This window comes from Melanaphis sacchari, unplaced genomic scaffold (genome assembly GCF_002803265.2).
Source record: "Melanaphis sacchari strain LSU unplaced genomic scaffold, SCAv2.0 Contig10_pilon_pilon, whole genome shotgun sequence".
Lineage (NCBI taxonomy): Eukaryota > Metazoa > Arthropoda > Insecta > Hemiptera > Aphididae > Melanaphis > Melanaphis sacchari.
In genome coordinates, this window is record NW_020270420.1 from 2,544,388 (window position 1) to 2,562,768 (window position 18,381).

Below are 18,381 nucleotides of genomic sequence, written 5' to 3' on the forward strand. Positions count from 1 at the left end.
GAACATTGTGGCGTTTTACGGCTTAATGAAATGACAGATATAAAAAACATACACACATTATTGTAAAACCAATATTATATACATTACTATTATTATAATTATACAATGTGTAATTTTTAAAAATGAACTTTTGGGGTCATATGAATATTTGGTTAGTAATATTTTCTTTTATGTCATAAAAAAAATGTTTACTAATTAAAATTTTTTAATATTTTCCAGTGTAGATACATGATAATATTACTTAAAAATATATTACAGAAAATCTGTTGTTTTTTTTTTTTTTTAATAGCTTAAAATTAATTTTTAAGTAATTTAAAAAGTATATTTCCTAAAACTTCAAAGTATATATTTGAGCCTTAAGAAGAGATCCGTCTCTGAATTTGGAAATTATGAACAACTTTAATTAATATTAATTAGTAAAAACAAAAAGATACTTAAATTTATAATGTTTGGTTTTCACGACGTCCAAGACAATCTTTAAATGATTGATTGTAATGAACGCTTGCGAAATCTGGCAAACACACCATATGTACTTAAATGAATCTAAATTTAATATATCATGTCAGCACTCAGCGCGCAGTAATTAAACACAAATCGATCTTTTACTTCATAATTATATAATAATATAAATAAAATAGAAAAAAATCGTTATAACTAATTTTTTTATTGATATAAACCTAGAATAACATAATTTTATTATAATTTTTATGATAAGGGATTCTTATCTTTTATTTAAAAATGTTGTCAAATTATATAACTTGGGTACTAAATTGTCCGGATTAACTTGTTTTTCCATAAAAAATATCCATAAACTGTTGCGACCTTAACCTACATCAACGACACCATTGAATTAGGTCAGTTACAAAACTCAACTGCTGTAGTAGAAAGTACAAAAATACAATAGTACCATTAAATCATATAAATCTCTATAAATTGAAAAATATAATGTTTAACATTTTGTTTTGTTTTTCATCAATAATATAAATAAATAAAAAAATGTATACGTCTGTAATTAAAATAAACTACCAAATGTAAGAATTAAATAAAACTATAATGGATTCATCGTTACGGGATGACAAGAAAAAGAGTCTATTTTTTAATTAAATTCCGACGCAAATATCTTGAGTAGTGCTATTGAATCATCTCGACTATTTTTGGAGATACCGAGAGGAGAAAAAATATGTGACAATCGGTTTGTTCTTCGTTTATTAGGTTACTTGGCGTGAATTTGGCACGGTGATTTTTATTTCTAGCCTTCTGAAAGATGTAACATGTAATCATTGAGCGCTCTTTACGCGATCGGATGGCTTTCACATACACACACATGGGTTTTGGCATAATAACAATTATACATATGTCTATTACCATGTTTAGGCTTTCATAGTGAAAGTCTTAAATGGATATACGTAGTCGAGTATCTTATTTACCAAAAAAAAATTACTTGAGACATGTTTTAAATATAATTTTAATATAGTTCACTTATAACAATTACAAATCAAATTATTTAACTACTTATTGACAAAAGTCAAAACTTTTTATGAAATTATTATTATTATGTATTCAAAAAGGAATTACTGTAAGATGTATAGACAAAAATACTTGATATTTTCAACAATTATAATATCACGTATTAGCTTTTTTAGAAATGATGTAATTTTCAAATTATTCACTTCTTCTTTGAGCTATTTATGAGCATTTTAGATTCTCGACTTCTTTTTTTTTTCATTCAATTTATGACGGATATTTAAAAGTAATAAAAATAATAAGTGAAATAACATAGATATCGAAAGAATTATTTAAGAAAAATTAGTAATTATTTCAACTTACATTGTTAAAAAATTGACAATAGTATAATATCAAATACTATCCTTAGAAATAGATAGTTTATTAAGGTTTCGGTCAAATCACATGTTTGGATAAAAAATAAAAATCGTTTTTTAAGGGTTATGCCAATGTATTTTGGATGTTTCATCTTGGTTGTTTTTAAAGGGTTTTTATATATTACGTAAAAAGTGTTGAGTAATACAGATACAAAATCTTGTTATAGATTGAGTAAATTATAAAAAAAAAAATTAAGTTTTAATAAATTTATACCAAAATTAACTTTTTTTATAATTAGGGAAAAAAATCTATAAAATATAAAAACTTGTGATTACAACTAATTGCGTATATTATGCGTATATGTCTATTATGTAGTAAGTAGTTAATAATAATAATATTGATAAAAAATTTTTGAGAAGACGCTCTGCTGTATTGTAGATGTTGAGTGTATCTTGTCATTGAATATGCCACTGTAATACTCCCCCCCCCTTATACGAATAAAGAACAATTTAATACTCTGTCGTTACTCGTCAGATACGATGATGCTATTTGGTATATTATTATATAGATATAGAACTAATTATTAACTTTATCTTATTTTTAAATAATATGGGAAAACGATATCCTGCATTATTTTTGATAACTTCCAAACTATCATTCACGACCTCTAAGTTGAAATCCACTAGTGTAATAGATGTATTAAATTTTAATTAAATTATAAACCATTACATAGAAGAAAAAAAAAACAGTTCAAAGTGGAGGTTTTTAGTCAGCTTATATTTCTAAGGATATTTTATTATATATTTATATTATATGTTAATAATATGGTAGTTTAACTAATATTTCTGTAAAAAAGCTCAACATGTAGCATATTTATTGTAAAATATAATACTAATAATATTATACGTAAAATTAATGATAGATTACTGATTAAAGTGTAATTATTTCAGAATATAAAGTTATGAATTGTTATTATACTTCATAATTCTTAAAAAAAATTTAAATGTGTAAATGTTAGACATTTATTTATTAATTAATTTAGCGAAGTATAATGTATAAGTCATAATATTATAATGCTGTATTATATAACAATTGCATTTAAAGTATTTCAGCATAATTTATTAAATTTATTAAGTTATAAATAATTTATATTTTTAAAGTATATTAATACATAATCTTATGATTAATATTTGAAAATATAAAAACTAAAATACACAATTGTATGTAGTCAAATTAAAATATTATAAATTAATTTCATTCTTTCTTATTTGATCAATAGATAAACTACAATATATATTTATCTCGGTCCTACATAAATTAAGAATTAAAGTATATTCTTTAAATACAATTTTTCATTTAAATATTATTTTATATTGAATTCAATATTTAATATCATTCTTTTTTATTTAAGACAAATAGTTCATAGAAAGTCTGTAAAAATTTTTAATTTCTATAAATTGTAGATAAATGATATTTAGACTTTTTAAGCACTGGATATTATACTAAAATTAATTACCAATAGTCAAAACTTTATATTTTATACGTCATATAAAAATAAATTATTTAAGTATACACAAAAAATTATTATATACTGTAATTTATAACTTTATAAGATAAGAACACATTTAATTAAAAATGCATACATCATAATATTTGAATATTAGAATAGGACTTTAAGATTATTAAAGTCCACATTCCTAAGGAGATTTTTAAAACCAATATCATAATTATAAGTTTTTAAAATTATTAAGAATTTATTATTTTAAATTTAAATAAAATAATAAACTAATAACAATTGTTTCTTTATGATATTGCGCATCAAATCGAGGGGATTCACAGACGCTTTTTTAATAACAGAGTATTATTATCTGCGCAGCATAGTTTCGTGTGATAATGGTACATGAGTGAAAGTAGCACATAGCTCAAGTTGGTTATGAGAGTGGTTTTTATGCACGTCTAGATCAACCGAATTTTATTGTTCTCAGTTACTGAAAGCAGATTTGCACGATATTTTTTATGAATTGCATAGTATACATTTTTGTCCTTGTGTCTATACATTTCCTTTGCAATATTGCGGACATTAGAGGAAGGTCCATTTGAATATTACATTCAAGGTCTATCACCTTGACCTTTTGTTCTAGCCCTCAAATTTACCTTAAAAGTTAAAACACTTAAATATATATAATAATTATTATTCTGTTTCTAAAAAATTGTAGCTTATTGAAAACCTCAAAAAAAAAATCATAAAAATAACAAAGATTTTAAAACAATCTTAAATATTTTGAAAGCATTTAAATTCTTAATAATGTGAACTTACTAAGTATATTCCAATACTTTATATTAAATATATTTAGAAATTTATAATTATAATAAACAATTAGGTACTTCTAGAGTTACACATAAGTTATGCACGCTGTTGAGAATTCACTAATTTATACAGTATATACCCATTATACATGCATGATTATTGACTAATACATTGATATTTATATAGTTATATGTAGCAAAAACATGGAAACATAAGTATATTTAGGTAATTAAAACGACCATAATTCATATAATCTATAATATTTTTTACATATTTTTGGCATAAACAACAAGGTTATTATCCGATCAATTATACAATAATAATTGTACTAGTATAATATTACATAAGTTGCATGATATTATTAGCTCATAAAGTTTTTTTACGTTAAAACAACTTTTTAATTTGTGAATTGGTCTCATTTATAGGTGTGAAGATTTTATCTAAAGTTTAATCTATAATGGTATATTAACTCAATTCGAATTTTATTTTATTATAAATATAAAATGTAACTCTTTATTTTTAAAATCAAATATTTAGTATTTACTTAAAAATCTCATTATCTAATTTCTATTGTCATTTTCTGTTACCAATGTTCAATAATCCATTTTACTGCACTAAAATATAATGATAACATATAATTATTTTTTTATTGTTATTAACTTTTACTATATTAATATGGTTTGGATTGTTGCATATGATATACATACAATATATATTAAGATAATATAATTTTAAATTAATTAATTTAATTAGCTGAAACTAAGTCAACATTTTATTCAGACATAAAAAAACCTACAAAGACCTCACGAATTACGTTGTAAATGAAACTTGACAACAGTGCGAGAAAGTTGTCCATAACTTCTAAAAAGAGAAAATTCAGAATAGATTCGAATTTTTTTGGTTTTTGAAATTGCAAGTTATCTTTATCCGTTGTAAGGTTTGGTTAAAAGAATAACCGCAATGAAAATATTTAATATAAATAATTTTATTTTTATTAATTGTATAAATTATAAATCAAAAATAAAGTGTACAGTAATTAATAACCTTTATAGGGAGTTGATTTCTAGTAGTTATCAGCGTTACTGTAGAGTCTCCTTGAATTCAAACCGGATGTACTTTTTTAACCAAGCAAAATTTTTGGCATTCTAACAAGTATATAAATGATTATATTTTAATATTTATTAACTTTTATATTTATGTGTATTAAAAATATGAAGTGTAAAAAGTAAATAGTTCAATATGTACTCTCTTAAGTTCCACTTGCTGACTTTCTTATATTTAAAGATTGTACAATAAATTCTATTAAAAAAATAATATAAATGGAAAATTATTTAGGTATCAAAATTTATTTTGAATAATAAATATTTATATTTTTCAAATGCCATGTATAATTCAGTTTAATTTATAAATATTTTACAACATTATCATTTCATAAAACCTATATAACAGGTTTTAAATTTTTACATATAGTTTTCAACTAAAATATTAAAATAAGAAAAACGGAATAAAAGAAGTAAGAACGGCGTTGAATGTAGTTGAATACTGATTTTCTTGACCAGTTTTCTATAAGAAAATATTAAGCTTGCATTAAGAAAGCTACTGCTAGAACAAGACCTAGGTACCTCGCGATATTCTTAGATGACTTAAACATTAATACTTTATAAAAAATATTTGCTACTTACTAATTTTTACTATTATTTACAACTATTTTTCTTTTTAAAAGTTATTATTTTTATTTTTTATTACAAGCAATTTTAAAATTTACTTTTTAAGTTTAGTCAAATTAATATTTATTTTTTTGGTTATTTTTCTCATTTATTTAATTCTTAAATTTCAGTACTTATTTTTCATGCAATAATAATTTATGCAAGTTAAATTACTAACTAAATGAGAATTATATCGAACTGTCATTTCAATTATTTTATGTATAATTAGGATTAAGATTTTAGAGTTTGTTCTTGAGTTTCTAAAATATAGATTCATATCTTCTTCAAGTTAACCAATTTATGTTTTATATTAGAAAATTAATTTTTTTTTACGATTATTAGAAAATTAAATCAATAATAGTATGATATAAATAAATTTTCATTAATGATCTTGCTAATAGATTTTAATAAAATTCCTAGCAAAATTTATTAGATAAAAATGTATTGAATATCTTTGTTGTTCAAATTAAAATCAAAAATGTATTCACACATTTTAAATGACGTGTTTTATAAGCTACAATAAATGTTGTTATTTTCTTTAACACGTTTGATAATGCTTTATTAGAATTTATCTAAAACCATTAATGATATCTTATATATATATATATATATAATGTACAGGTAACTTAAAACCTTATTATGCTTACAATTTTTCATAAACATCAAAGTGAATATATATATAGTTTATTAATAAAAAAAATATTAATCTCTAATATAACTTTAAAATAACATTATGATTAATGTTTTCCATTGAAAATTGTAGATTTACTATACTTTTATTTCAAACTACTGTTTTAATTTTATAAATCAGATTAATTCTTATTAAATTATGACTTAATAGTTTTTAAAATGTTAATTACCTATATTATTTTTAATTACTGATAAGGCAACACCGATTTCATATGTTTACTTAGATTATATTTTAAACAAGCAATAAGTTAGTAAATTATTTGTATAGATTTAATTCAGATTAAAGTGATTAAAAGAGTCCTTTTTTGTTTATTAACTTCTAAGTATAAAATAGTTTTTATACCTATTAGGTTAAATATAAGTGAGTTGCGTAGATATTTAAATAAATAGTATGATGATTTAGAGTCCGTGAGAACTATCGGTACCTAAATAATATGTGGTTAAAGGTATTAGTTTAATAACCTATAACATTAATCTAAATTTTGTCACTGCTCATCTGATTAAATTGTAAGTACGATTCGTAATTAAATATTTTAAATTGGATAACACGACACTCACAAAAGCTATTTGAGTTTACGTTTGCACTTTTTATATTCAAGCATGATACGCTATCGTCTATCTGGTACTTAAGTAATACTTCAAACACAAGTATCACAATATACGAATTATATACCTGTTTTAATATTATTACGTGATATAAAGAAATTAGTCGTGTTTTATTTTCATCCATCATATTTTTTTTTCTTTATACGAAGATTAAAATTCCATTTAAAACTAGGAATGAGGATATGAATGTTTGGTCATAAACAATAATACTGTAATTGTTTCCAATTTCAGTTTTACATTTTGAAACTAATTTAAACATTGGTAATGTTTTTAAACTATAGTTACTCGGTCCTCACTTTCGTAGTATATAAGACACAGATTACACTTATTCTCTTTTAAAATAAAACACTAATCTAACATAAATACATTGTCCATATATTATAATTACATATTAGGTTAACTATTGAGGTATATAATAAGTATGATCAATAATAGAGCTATTAAAAGTAAATTAACTGCGGTATACATTGTTATTAGTTATCAACCTCGAAATTCCATAAAACGTGACTTATTTACTAGAAATTAGAAGTTATTATTTTAAATTTTAATAATAGCTTATTATTATTATTATTATTATTATTATTATTATTTTAATTATTATTTTGTTTAATACAATTTATTTCATCTGTTTAAATAATAGTTATAAATTATAATTTGTAAATAAAATAAATTGCACTTTTATTTATAGAATTTAAATTCTACTTATTTATTTTGATTGTAGTTAATGTTTTGAAAAGTACACATAATAAAATTAAGTTTAGTTTTAATATATCTAATAAAAAAATGTAAACAAGTCATTTAAGTAAATCTGAAAAATTTAAACATTAAATAACAATATCTACCTTGTTTACCTGCTTAAAGTTAAATAGCAAATTTATAAGATCTTTTAGTTAATAAATCAAAACAGCTTTTATTTTCCTCAATATTTTAATAAATCATAAAATATTGTGATAATTAATATTAAAATTATGATTTTAATCTGTTAAGGATTTTAAGCTAAATAAAAAGAATAATCAAATAAAAAAAATATTTTTTTACAATTTTAATCGGTTATGTATTTAATATATAGTATATAGCATTAAAAATAATTATTACTTACGTAGAATTTGTCATGTTATTTTTACATCACCTTAGCTAATAAAATAAATAAGTGGAATAATTCAAATACATTTTTAAATCATGTGAAAATGGTTGAACAGAGCTCTATTTCATTCTTTCTAAAAAGTTGGAATTCTAATAGGTATGTTAAAATTACTCCATCTATTACTATTTAACGATATACTTGATATTGACGGGTATCCAGAGCATTTCTATATAGTTAGTGTTTCAGCACCATTTATTGGGACATTTAATAGATGATTAAAATCTATTAATTTTGATCCATATGAATTACAATTATAGGCTAATCGTTTTATTTTTTTCATTTAATGTATCTACTTGATGTACATGTGTTCTATAACGTACTAACATATAATTTTAATTGAAAAATATGCAATTATTAAGTAAAAGATATCTATATTTTGGTAAATATCATATATTAGGACCATAAGCTTAAGACAGTCAATTATTTTGAGACTGTAGCGTGCAGTAATTCTAATGCAGTTACATCCCTATAAGTGATATAGCCCCCCAAAAAGCGAGACTAGCAATTCTTCTACCAATAGTCAAAAAAAAAAAAAATAATAAAGAATATTATTCACGGACTAAGTTATGATCGAATTCTGAGTATTCTATTATTCATGATGGTAAACTAGATCCCTAATCCTCTCCCTTTAACTACATATATTTCCTATTTTAAACAATTTGGACGAATACCAATCAAACATACATAGTATAAGAAAATATAAGAGTGACATAAACTGCGGAAAAACCAAAAATGTCTTTATAAGCGTACTAATAAACAATATTAAATTCGAAGGGTTAAATTAAATTAACACTAACTTGGTCAACAACAAACAATTATGTATAGTTCAACTATACAAAGAAAATAATAATAAATTAACATAGGTAATCTAAATTGTATTTTTTCACCTAATACGATATATCTACATAGTACATAGCCACATAGTTAAATGTAAATTTATCATAATATGTAAGTATAGTATAAGAACGTAATTGCCGTGTATATAATGTGTATGGTAACCACCAAGTTCCCTAAACAGTACATCTGCCGTATTTAGGTATATAGCCTCGAATAAGCAGCAAAGATTATTATATTGCTTATAAGATTACAGTGGTGTGATTGCAATAATTATCGACAATGATAATGTGGTTTCTCTATAGGATTTTTAAGCGCCTGTTTTGAATTTTCCATTTTTTTCTTGTGCAGACCACTAAAAATTTGTTCATCATAGTTACTTTGTCCATATTATTATATTATGTGATAATCAATACCTAAACACTAATCTTCGTAGGAATCCCTACTAGGTGATCCACATGAAACAACTTAACTACATTTTTTCAAATACACAAAACTTACATTCTATTACTGTCACATTTACAAGCACCCTCGTTTTATATTTTACTCACTGTTATTCGTATTAAAATTTAACGCACTGTTTGTCATGTACCAAATAATAAATATCGTAATATACACAGTATTGTCTTTAAATTTGTATAAATATTTTAACAAATGAACATTTGATTTTTCATTCGATTGAACTTGAGTGAAATTGTTTTCGGTTTATGTTTAAGTTTTCGTAAGTTTAACCAATAAGGTTATACTAAATAATAGCATTTAACAAATCGGCAAATCGTGAATTGATCAGTCTTTTGCACCTGTTATGAAATAAAATTAATTTATTACACGTCTATACCTCGTAATAATACTTTTTTTCATTAGTATTTTTATTAATATTAAGTTGTTGAAATTCGAAGTTATTATGAGAAGAAAGTCTTGAGTCAATTTCAGCATATCGTATGATCTCATGTTCACATTCCACACACTAGGTGCGGTAATAATCAAATTTGAGCAAGTTCAACACAAATTTCTTAGTTCGGAGATTTTTGAATTTGTTTATCAATCACTCACATTTGAAAATTTCCTTGTAATGCTCAGAATACGTACCTCGGCCATTATGAGACTTAGACACATTTAATGTTTTATTCACAATTTTTGAAGCCGCTAATTTTTTTATACTACTTTCCCAGGTCGAATTTTAAAATTCAAGAATTCTGTGCTCTTCATACGTATCCATTCTTTGTACCTAAAAGTGCTAAGTTATGCCATCAATTATACAAAGTCAATTGACTAAATAAATAGAATGATGCGAATTACTAATGAAGAAAATCCATTATTTCTGATATAATAATACATTATTGAATAATATTACATTACGAGTATTTAGTTAATAAGATGTAAAACTTAAACTGTAGTACCTTGGTACATTGATAATCTATAATCCATGAACTGGCATAGTTTATGTGTTAGTTTAAGTTTTAAAAAAAATATTTTGAAAACTTATAAAAAATGATGATCTATGTTTACTATTTATTTATACCAAAGACTGTCAGTAAATTGCAGTCTAATAATAAGAATTATTAACGATAAATTTAGAACAAAAAATAATATAACGATCAACGGTCAATACCACTTTTTTTTAACATACATAATATATTTTGTGCTTTTGTATGTATAAATATATTTAAAGATAAAACAGTCTTACTATATAAAATTAAAATAATTGTACTTAAATTATTTTAGGATAATTTAAATATAATTTAATATGTATTATAATACTAGAAATTAGAACATATTATTAGTTATAGTAAAATTATAATTATTATTAAAGTCAACTAATAAATTGCAATATAAAATATCTAAACAATATAGTATAAACTTCTAATTATTTAATATTATGTAATAAATATTATAAATTATGAATTCAAAATTTAATATTTTCTATTTATAATAGTATAATAAACAATAGTATAATATTATTAGTGAATAATTAGTAGTAGTTATCTACTCGTTCATCTGTTCGTAAGAAATTTTCCTCATAATTTCCAGGGTTTAATTGATGATTTTTTTTTTTAATTATTACAATATCATGTGTTTTATAACGAAGTTTTTTAGGTTACCATTTCAATTATTGATTTACACTATTAAGTCAAATCGTATAAAAACTAAAAATTAATCAATTACTCAACTATAGATTAAAAAAAAAAAAATGTATTTTTTTTAGTAATGCGTTTTATCTAATATTGTAATTTTCATTTTAATTATATTCCTATCTACAATATGACATTATATTGCATACTTATCTTAAAAATCTAAACTAGGTACTCACATTTACTCCCCTGTATATTTTTTCTTATTATATTGAGATTGTTATTATAGTTTCGAATCAACTCAACGAATTATATATTGTGTTTTAAGTTTGAACAAATTAAAATATGTTATAACCAAATTAATAATTACTACTATTACAAGCCTTATAATAAGCTTATGATCATACATATTATAATATGTAGGTGCTATATAAATTATGAGCATATATAATGTATTGAAAATGAATTGAGCTACTAAAGAATTTTTATTTATTGATCACAACACGTTTTACTGTTTTTTAAGTTTCATTATTACACTAAATAAATAAAAGTATTATAGTATTGCATTAAATCGTATCGTTTCTGTAACCTAGTTTGTATAATATATAAAACTAAGTAATTTGTGAACCATTCATTGGTATAAACGAATACGTGGGTAGCAATTTCGTTTCTAAGATTAAACAGGCGTAGATCTGGAACACATTATACATATATACAGAAGGGGGTAGTGAGGTTGGTATCATTGAGTTTTTATTTGATTAAATACGACTTACAGACGAAAATGTGTTGTTTTAATATTGTTCTAATTGTTATTAATTTCTTTAGAAATACGAGGTTTTATTTTATATATAATATATATCGTACACATAAACATTGATTACACATGTTCAATATATAGTATACTAATTGACCGACTGCTAGCTGGATGTCTTAAGTGAACTATATGGACATAATGTACAATAAAACGTCATTTGGTTCGGTCCAGTGAATAGACAGGCGCATGGGTGACGTAATAAGAGGCGGAATGCGAGCATTGGAATTGGGACGTAGTGAAAGAGACCGCAGACAATATAATATTATATTATAAGAAAACGTATTTTTACAATAACAAGTTACACTCTGTAATACTTATTATATGTCTAGTTGCTATAATTTTTTTCTTTATAATTAATGAGGATATATAGAATCTATGCACTAGTGGGTGGCTATATAATATATACTATGTAGTTTCACCTGAAAACTTCCGGTATGTTATATCATTAATGTTAAACTACTTACAACTTATATTATTATAAATTTAATTTGTGTAAATTTTATATATTAACGATTTGCATTTACTCGAGTAAGAAATAAATACCTACTACTGCAGAGTATTGAATTTTAATATGTAGGTACTAATAATTATTGATAAATAAAATTGCAATTGTTTTAAGTGTATACAATATAACGAAAATTGTTTTGATTTCGATGATTTTTGTTATACTTAATACAACTTAATTATATACATATTCATATAATATAGGTACATATTATGTATTATATAGAAATATGTAAGTATATTAATGTAGAGTATTTATCATGTAAGAATATCGATAAGAATTCAATTTTTTCATTCAATTTGATTATGAAATAGAAAAAAAATAATTTTAAACCCGCAAGTGTACTATCTATTATTATTTAAATGTTAAATTAAAAAAAAAAATTTACATTTATATAGTATATTGTTTTTAAGTTTTGTAAGCTTTTAGTTTTATTGCAACAAGTTGTGGTACTTACTAATAATTATAGTATCAATTTATAATTCGTCTAAATATTTTATGCTTGGGAACTACAAAAGTCTAATTAAATTTTTATTATGTTGATTAATAAATACTCTAATATATGAAATATATTAATTATATGTACAAAAATTATCATAAATTTTTTTGTAATAATTAAGGTAAATGTTCCTTGAACATGCGTGATAAATAAACCTCTTAAATAAAAAAAAAAATAAAATTTTACCTACCTAATCAGTACTCAATACAATTTAAATTTTTTGCTTCAATTTATAATAAACGTCATATTCTGATTAACTATAATATAATATAGTCATGTAATCTGTCACGCATTAAGTAACCATAAAGTAAAAAAAATAATCTCCATACTACAACAAAATCAAAATTAAATTTTTAATCGTTTGCTTTGTTTGTTATACAATTATTTTATTGTTTATGTAATAATTGATTTATAGTATTTATACTGCCGATATATTGAGAAATATTACACGACAAAGTTATACAATTTTAAATTTAATACTTATTAGTTTTTAATTTAATAAAATGATCTAAGGTACCTACTAGAAATTATCGTTATATTATATTACATTATTATATTTAATATAAATACGTAATAAAATTCCCAATACATTTTGACTAGTTAGTTTGGCTGTATTAAAATTTTAAAAATTTCAAAAATGTACTGTTTTTATTATATTTTTTAGTATTTCAATTAAATTTTTAAAAGCATAATGTCGATGCTATAATAATTATATTTTATAATAAAAAAAAAATTCAAAATATTCTTACAATCATCAAGCTCTTAATTTTAAATCGTGTATTAATTCCACAAATTTATCTGCCATTATAATTTTGAATTATAAGCTTCATAAACAAAAATTATTTTTAACATTTTAGTTTTGTTTAAGTATATATATTTAAACGTATAAATTAACGCGAACAATTTAAAAAAGTTATCATTTATCGATATAATAATGCATAATGATTTCTGACTAACATTATTTATCCTTATAAACACTTAAATTTGTCTATTGTAATTTATTTATTTTGATTATTATGATTTATTCAAATCAAATCGTACACGAATATAACTAGAGACACCTATCATACTAGTATACTACTTGTACACTTATACAGCTTTTTATTATATTATAATACGTATGTAACAACAGTGTATAACTATCTATTGGTTCATGTTTTCTTTTATTTACCAAGAAATAATCATATATATGTATAATATACTGATATATACTTTATAGCAAAAAAATATGAGATAAACTTTAATTCACGACCCAATATAAAATGCACACACTTAAAATGAATGCAATTTTATTGATACAAACATTTCCATTTATGTTCATTACATTAATACTAAATATGTTATAGATATTTTATTAAAGTCTACTTCAAATTTATGAAAACCGATTTTGTACAAGTGTTTCATATAATAATACAATCGTATGATGTGCACAATAAAACCTGTATTAAGATAACAGTAATAAAAAGTAAAATAATAAATTATGTTTGGGCGCGCGCATTCGCGCGTGTGTTCGTTTCTACCTGTGTGCAAATAATAACTACACAGAAACGCGCGTGGCTGTCCTTGGGTATGACATGATGTAGGTCACGCGTGGTCCGCTGGCAAATATTGTATGCTTGGTCATCCCCTACCCTATTTACCAATGATCAAACAATTCAATTTTTTAATGTAGTAATCTTATTAACCTTTGTTGGTAATAAATTTGTGTCTGTAATATAGTAAACATAGTATATACATACCAATATATTAATGTAAATTTTTCATAGAATTTTAGCTAATTCTATTGAATTATTTTTCCGAATATAAGTAATAACAATACGTTTACTGTTCTTTTGTACGAGTTTTTTTTTCTAGTATTAGTTCTAATGGTAGGCAAAAAATGTTTTAAATCGATGAAGCATAAACCCTTATAAATACATTTTAATTCTGTCTTTAAGCCATTTAAATTTGAAACTGTAATTTACGTTCTTCGTTACATTTTATGGCTTTATTTCATAAACAAGTATATAGTGTATGTTGTCGTACATATTTATAAACATACTTTAAAACCTTTAGAAACGAATCACAGTTTTTTTATTTACTCGTATTGGTTATATAGATACATACAATAATTGTAAAAATAATTGTTGATCACATCAGCTATAATTTAATTATATCGTCACGCATTTTAATATTTAATATAATATGATAAAGTATAATCTATAATAAAATATAAATCAGATAATTTAACATTTAATTCAATAGCTAATATATGTCTTAGAGCTACATATTGTTATGTAGCGCTCGATATGTACCTATGTTTTTTTTTAGTAAAATTATTATTATATTTCAAATCATTTTACTGTGGAAATAAATATTTAAAGCAATTGATAAAAATTAATTTTATTAAATATAATTGATTTAAAATTATAAACAAAAAGCTTAAGTCCAAACTATTTAATAATTTGTTCAAGATGTATTTAATTTTTATTAATAAATTAACTATACCTTAAACACTAATAAATAAACAATACTTGTTGTCAACCTTTAAATATTATTATTATTGTTGTTTTTTTTTATCTAATCAATTATTGCTAGTAGTAGTTAATTAAAATATATATATATTTTTATCTGGTTTTTGAATATTTGCCAAGTTAAGTTATTTTTCTTCAAGGTAAGAGTTCAGCAGACAACAAACTGGATATATTTGTTACATTTTATTAATACTAATTTATTTAATGCAAATACATAGATACATTTTAATATTATTTAAATTTTAAATCAAACTTTTAATAATTATATTTTGTTTAATTATGGTCATGGGTCATTATTTTTATTTTATTATGAAAAATTAATAATTAGTTTAATAATTATTCATTTTGATCCAGTGATGATTTATAAATAACGATATTTAGTAGGTATTTTATATTTTTAAATTATTCATTGATGTTTTTATAATATTATAATATTAAAATAAAATTGTTTTTCTCATTTATTACTAAGAAGAAACGATTTTTTATAGAAAAATTATACATTATATATCAAATTATACTAATTATATACTAAATCCAATTAATCAAAATCATTACTATTGTTTATCATTTGTAAATAATTTAATTAGGTACGTTTTCTTATTGAACATAACGGCATATTGGGTAGATTATTATAATAATATGATGATGGAATGAGTATTAAATAAACTCTATGATCCATTATTAGTATATTATTTATAAATCACGCTTTATGTACAAAATATATGAAATAAATAAGTATATAATATACAAGCAAATACAACTTCTATGAATTAATAAAACCGATCTATCCATTATTAAAACCTATTCAAAAATGTAATCTATTTATTTTCTGGGAGTAGTAAATATCAAATTGTGTGTGTGTATATATATATATAAATTTAATTGATGATTAAAAACATAATTGATAAGTAAATATAAAAGATGTAGAATGAGACATAGCTCAACACTGTGACACCTAAAAGACGGCTTGTTTAATGATTCTAATATCCACAACACAAGGATAACATATTATATGTATGTTTCATCCTAATGTGTTAACAATTATTTTTTCATTGTGTGACTATAAAATATATAGAACACATAAATAATAAAAAAAAATTTATTTTAATAATTTTAAAAGCTATAAAACTATATACCCATAAATTATCTTAAATTATGTCTGAAATATCTAATTTTCGTTAAATCTAGTAATTTTGTGCATAGTATTATGAATTATTATGCAACCTATATTACAATTTACAGCAATAATAATAATTAATTTCAATAAAATCGAATTATCATCATATATTCAAAATTGAAACTATGTCCATTATATTAAAACGATAAACCTGTTGCTTTGAAATAATAGGGACCCCAGTAATATGGAAATTAAAATATCTTTAATGGCATAAACATAATAATAAAGGCACAAAGCAGTGTATTACAACTTTCAAGATAACTAAATATTGTATTAGAATTTAGAACTATAGTATTATATGGATTGTGTTGGACAATAAAAGATTTATTTAAAACTATTCATATGTAAGTTAATAATAAATTTAATTTTTTATGTATAAAATATAAATAAGTAGGTTAATAGTATTTTTTTCAACGAATCCCAGGAAATCAAGATCCAGAAATGGATAGAGTGAATAATAAGAATAAAATAAGAAAGTTAGTAAGAATATAAATTACATAACACTGTAGTAGTATGAATATTTTGTGCTTAACTTTAACATTTTTTTAAAGATTTTAGTGTATATGATTATTATGTAATTTTCACTAATACTTATAAATGCATCTTTTGTCAGGATCGATAGAGTTAGAATTGATTGATTTTATGACAACCAATAAATTTTGTCATTTGTAAGCATAGAATTTAGTTTAGTATTTACGTTTACTCATAAAAAGTACACCAAATTATTATTTGATTAAAATGAATTATTTAGAGGTAAACTTAATTTTAAAGTGCATGGTTTCTACATATTTTTTATTAGTTGTACAACAATAAATAATACCACTGTTAAATAACTCATTTTATGCCAAGTATAAAAGTATTAATAACAGGTTATACTAATTTAAGTGTTTATTATTTTATCTTGAACTTATTTTTATAATATAATCAGTGTTATCAAAATTATTTATTTGAAAATGTAGGTTATGAACTTGTGAATATTCTATATTCTATATAGAAGTGAATAATTTTATTTCAATTAAAGTTTTTTTTTTATTATTATTAAATGTATGTAATGCTATTAGTTATTAATTAATTAATTTCCTATATTAAGAACACAATTATGTAGGTTAGACATAGGTATATACTTTATATTTTCAGTTTATATAATAATGGTATTATACGTCTTCTGTCTTCGTATAGATATTTATAAACACAATATTAATTATAATGTTGACAATTTGTTGTCAATTTACTGTTCATTATTAACTTTTACTGTGTAACGTGTAAGTAATTTCTTAAAACTTTAAAATATATAACTAATCTCGAGACTGAAGGGTATATTATTTATATTTGTGCATAATATGTATGGTGCTTACTATTATCAATGATTAAATAATGACTATAGATTAACGAATAAATTTAAATATACCTATATATTGAAATTTAAATATAATTATGAAAAATAACATAATCAATGACAATTTAAATTTGAGACATATCAAAATAAATAGTGGTATTTTAGTATTTATGAAAACATTTTAATTGATTATCTGATTGATTATGTCTTAAAAAATATATTACAGTTAAAAGAATGATAATTTGAATAGAAATTTGTTTTCACTAAGTAAATAATAATTATTTAATACAAAAATAGTTAGTCTTTTTAAACAAACAAGTAACGGATTATTATGTTTCATACTATAGACATAAAGT

The 18,381-nt window shown here is 22.2% G+C and overlaps 1 protein-coding gene across 3 annotated transcripts in view; it reads left to right on the plus strand.

Annotated features, from left to right (window-relative positions):
* Nucleotides 1-18,381, plus strand: part of LOC112603710 (AF4/FMR2 family member 1-like) — a 137,186-nt gene that overhangs the window by 17,631 nt on the left and 101,174 nt on the right. The gene's annotated exons all lie outside the window — the stretch shown is intronic.